The sequence below is a fragment of the Echinops telfairi genome, unplaced genomic scaffold (genome assembly GCF_000313985.2).
Source record: "Echinops telfairi isolate 266 unplaced genomic scaffold, ASM31398v2 ScPeMD7_5927;HRSCAF=6808, whole genome shotgun sequence".
In the NCBI taxonomy this organism is placed as follows: Eukaryota; Metazoa; Chordata; class Mammalia; order Afrosoricida; family Tenrecidae; genus Echinops; species Echinops telfairi.
Window position 1 is genome coordinate 2,878,514 of NW_022109827.1, and position 5,386 is coordinate 2,883,899.

The 5,386-nt window shown below is 39.3% G+C and overlaps 1 pseudogene; it reads left to right on the plus strand.

Annotated features, from left to right (window-relative positions):
• The first annotated feature begins 1,484 nt into the window (after positions 1 to 1,484).
• LOC101646121 lies at positions 1,485 to 3,128 on the plus strand (annotated as a pseudogene).
• Positions 3,129 to 5,386: the final 2,258 nt, after the last annotated feature.

Genomic DNA, 5,386 nt, shown 5'->3' on the forward strand with positions numbered 1-5,386 from the left:
TAATTTGCCATATTTTAAAGCTAATAACAGTAAGTACAAGAATGAAGAAAATGTTCTAATACTGATTGTGGTGATGATCATTTAATTCTTCTTGATGTGATTGAACTATTGAATCATATGACATGTCAATAATATGTCGATAAATCTCTTGGGGAAAAAAAGAAAGTATTCAAAGGTTTAGAGACAAATTGGAGTATTAGATTTATCAAGATAGACCCATGGATCACAACAGGGAGTTCCCAGAGCATATTTTTTTTTCACAACTATTGGGCACAAATTTGTGAGAAGACATCCTTAAAGACTATGTAAATGAGTTTTGACAGTGGGAATTGCCCTAATTGAATTAAGATATCTAACTACAATTGAAGGCAAAATAGAGCCTTGTGCTAGTGGGGGCTGGGTGTCAGAACTTTAAAAAAAAAAGGAGTGTATGGTTACCATATTGGACAGCGAAGACAAAGTAGTAATGTCTATAGTCTGATTTGTATTGATTTATGGGATTAGCTACATTGCAGGGTATCACTAGGTATGAAATAGATGGAAAACTTTAAAAATCTTTATTTGATCTATATAAATAGAAGTTAAGTGAAGTGGCAGACAGATTAAATTGAACCACAGAATAAAATAGCATAATTCCTCACACTTTTACTGGTTAAGAGGAGATTGTGTCCCTTGAGTAAGGACCCCACTACATTGCCCAAAAGGTACACCATAGTCTTTCTCCTAGACTTCCCCAAAGGGATCTATGGCATTTTACAAGATTGAGAATTTACTGAAGAAGAGGAAATAACCAGACTTTTCAGGAATTACTAGACATTCATTTTGAATTGACATTAATTCTGGGAGACTCAAAGCATCATTTGCCCATCATTGAAAATAGGAACATATGAAGGTCAAGCTATTAATGGACTTTTAGCTCAGATCTGTGTTTCAGTAGGCTAAGTGGGTCCTTAAATAGACATACTCAAGAACTGGTAGAACACTGGTACTGGGTTCCTGAAATATGGAAAGTAATTATTCTGTTAGGAAAAGGCTAGTGGTGGCCCTTAGAACTGCCTTGAGCTAGGAAAATTGTAAACAAAAATCAGTGCCACATTCCTGAAATAACTCAATAATTAGTGAACCATCAATATTTAAAGTATGCAGGTCCCACCACATTCCTATCTGGCCTGCACAAAAAAGGGATAGCTCTTGGAGTATGACAGTGGTTTATCATAAACTTAAGTGGGCAGTGAAGCAAACTGAAGCTGCTGTTTCAGGTGTAATTTTTTTATCAATGAATACTTCTACTGGAAACACATATGCACCTATTGATCTGGTGAATGCCTTTTCCTTAATTTTTGTTTTAAAATACCACCAGAAGCAGTTTGCCTTCAGCTGGCATGATAAAAAATACATCCCACTGCCCTTCCTTACGGTATAGCATCCCTCTAGGGCTTTGTCAGAGGGACCTTGATCACCTTTCCCTTCCACAGGAGGTCACAATGGTTTATTGCATTGATGGCAGCATAACTGATCGGACTAGTAAGAAAGATGTATCAATGAATCTAGACTTATTGGTAAAACATCTATGTGCTAGGTGGTAGGAAATTAACCCAATAAAAATTTAGGTGACTCCTATCTCAGTGAAAATTCTAGGGACTTAGTGGGGTGGGGGATATCCTGATATTCCTAGTAAAGCAAACAATAAGTTATTGAATCTGATCCCTTCCACACCTGAAAAGGAGGAAGAATGTCATGTTGTCTTCTTTGGAATTTAGAAGCAACATATGCCATCATTTGGATGAACTACCCTGGCCTACTTATCAAGTGACCCAAATACCTGCTAATATTTGCTGGGATGAAGAATAAGATAAGGCTAGACTAAGCCCAGACATAGAGAAAATAGTGTCAGGGGTTGAAGCAGATGGAAAATTGGCAATGGGTCCCAAAATGGAGGAGTAGAGTGGCATGCCTGGTGCGCCAAGAATGATGGTGCTCTCGGTCCCCAGGATTACAGAGAACAGCTGCCTCAGAATGAGAACAGGAAGAGGAAAGGACAGAAAAGAGGCAATTGCTTTGAGCCATGTGCCAACCCATCTAAATGAGAGAGAGTGCCATTAACAACATGCCTTTTGATGTGAAATGACAGTCCTTAAAACCTTGTTAAAGAAAAAATTGATGAGGTAGCGTATGTGGAGTTCTTAATAGATGATGAAGAAACGTCAAAAAAACGTGCTGTTGTTGGATTCAAGATGGAAAACAGCATGAAAAAAAGCTGCTGAAATTATGAACAAGCATAATTTGAGTCGAAGACCACTGAAGGTCAAAGAAGGTCCTGACAGTGAACATACCAGGAACGCAAAGCAAAAGAATGGAAAACTAAGAAGCGGAGTATTTGTAGCAAACCTAGCTTATAACATTGACTGGAAGAAGCTGAAGGAAATATTTAGCATGGTCGGGGTGGTGGTCTGGGCAGACATTCTGGAAGATAAAAATGGGGAAAATCATATTATAGGCACTGTGACTTTTGAAGTGCAAGCTATTTGACATTTAATGGTCAACTACTACTTGATAGACATATGCACGTGAAAATGGACAAGAAAGCATCACCTAAGGCCGATTTTTTTTTTTTTTTACCTCCTGAGCTTCCTCAGTAGCTGGTGGGTTTGGGGATATGGTCGTAGGATTAGGATCTGGAGGGCATCCTATTGATGCCAATCACCTGAACAAAGCCACTGAGATTGAAATCACAGGCCCTGCAGATATGGAGCGCCCCTTTGATGGGAGCATAGAAAACATGGGAACTTTTGGATCTGAGATGAACATAGGCAGAATAAAGAAATCCCTAGACATGCACTGAAGAGATACACAATCATGGCAAAATGGGGAGGAAGTGGATCTAGAGGCAGCATTCCTGAGTTTAAGAGGGTGGGCTCTGGCATCAGCCTCCTTGGAGGTACAAGGCTAAAGCTGACCTGGGCCATGGCATTAGTCATGTGGGCCCAGAGATTGAGCACATGAGCCTGGTCATGGACTGAATGGGTTTGGTGGAGAGCATGGGCACCAACCTCCAGATGATGAAACCGCTGGGCCTCTGCCACATGTCCTCCAAAACTGAGCACATGAGCCCATCATGGAGTTCATGAGTGCCAGCATGGACTTTTAACAGGGTCCCATGGCTGTGACTATCAATGGTGTCAGCTGGATCATTGAGTACATGTAGTGTTCTAGAATTCCCTTTTTTTTTCTAGGATATCCATAGTTTGTTATGATCCACAGTCCATAAACCCAAATACACATGTTCCTGGTATTCTCTGCTTTCAGTCAAAATCCACTTGCCAACGGCAATGATACGACTTGCTCCACGTCCTCTTCTGAACATTCAGCCTAAAACACTGGCAGTTCCCTGTCAAGGTACTGCTGCAATGTGTTATTAATATATTGTTCCATAATTTGAACATTTTGTTGGGTCATTGTTTTTCAGAATGGATACAAATATGTATCTCTTCCAGTCAGTTGGTCAGGTAGCTCTCTTTCAAAAGGCCTAGCACAGAGGAGTGAATGCTTCCAGTGACTCATGAGCTTGTTAAAGCATTTCAATTGCTATTCCATCAATGCAGGGCATCTTGGACTTCTTCCTTTAGCACCATTAGCTCTTGATTATGCTACTTCTTCAAATTATTGATTGTTAACTAGTTCTGTCTTTGATACAATCACTCTGTGTATTTTCCTCATATTCTTTTGATGCTTCTTGCATCATTCAATGTTTTACCCATAGAATCACTCAACATTGCAACTGAAAGCTTCAAATATTTCTTTACTTGTTTCAGTTTTAAGACATCTATGCTGAGCATGTTCTTCGTCTTTGGTTTTCTAACTCATTATATGGTTTTGCTTTGTCTTTTCAAGCTGCCCTTTGAAATGTTCCAATCAGCAATTTGACTTCATCGTTTCTTCCATTTGCTTTAGCTACACTATGAGTATAAAAAATTTCAGCGTCTCTTCTGACATCCACTTTGAACTTTTCTTTCTTCCCTCCCTTTTTAATGGCCACTGCTTTCTATGTGAATGGTGTCCTTATGTCTCTCCGTAGATCATCGGGTTTTCTGCAATTAGTGTTCAGAGCTTCAAATCTGTTTGTGAGTGCTCTGAAACATCAGGTGGAATGTCCTCAATGCCTTTTTTTTTTGGCTCTTGTGAACTTGTTTTAATTCTCTATAGCTTAAATCTGAACATATCTATGAGAAATTGGTGGTCTGTCCCACAGTCACCCCCTGTGGCTGATATTGAGCTTACCCATCATCTCTTCCCCCAGGTGTAGTCAATTTTATTTCAGTGTATTCCATCTGGAGAAGTCCATGTGTATAGTTACAGTATGTGTTATTGAAAAAGATCTTTGCTATTAATAATTCAATGGTCTTAAAAGTTGTATGTATGAAAAAAATTGTATGTATGTATGGATTGTGATGAGTTGTATGAGCCCCCAATAAGATATATTTTAAAATTCTATCATGTGATCTCCAGCTTCAATTCTATCACCAAGTTTATATTTTCCAATTAATGTTCATTTTTCTCTTTGTTCCTAGTTTTGTATTCTAATGGTCAATGCTTGTGTGAGACAAATAAAATATGTATATCACAAGAAAGGATCATATTTTTTTATACACCCTGCTTCATGTAAGAAAGAGCCATCATTGAAGCAGGAACAGAGCGAGACATTTTAGGACCGAAGTTTGTTTTTGTGTTTGTTTGTTATGGGTCTCATGTTCCATATCTGTCTAAAGTGATGGTGGCAGAGACAAGAAGCAGCAAGGACTGTGGCAGCAGAGAAAAAGGTGCAGCCCAAATCGATGGGATTTTGAGATTGAGTGACAGAGTGACAAAAGATGGTCCTGATCAAGGAAGGCATTGGCCAAGGGACCATGTGAGTGAGAGACAGAAAACTGTAGAGACACGTGTTTGCTGGCTGAGGAGAGGCGTTACAATGGACCAGTAATGGTATTCTTACCATTTACTGATCCTGACTTGTGGTAACCTATGAACTTCAATAATAAACCTCCAAAATTGTGAGTATTATCTGGGAGTTCTGTGTGGCCATGGCAATGAACTATTGAACCTAGTGAAGAAGGTGAATGGCCTGGGAGGGACAGTTTGTGTCAGAATGGGTGAAGAAGGATGGAGCACCGAGGTCTGCCTGACCCTGACTCATGGCAATAGGGAAGAAGTCAGAGGAAATCAGACATGGCCTTCCAGTATATTTACTACAGTCCAAGGTACCCTGTTTCCCTGAAAATAAGACAGCATCTTATATTAATTTTTGCTCCCAAAGATGCACTAGGTTTTATTTTCAGGGGATATCTTATTTTTCCATGAAGAAGAATACGGTACATATTTATTATTGAAC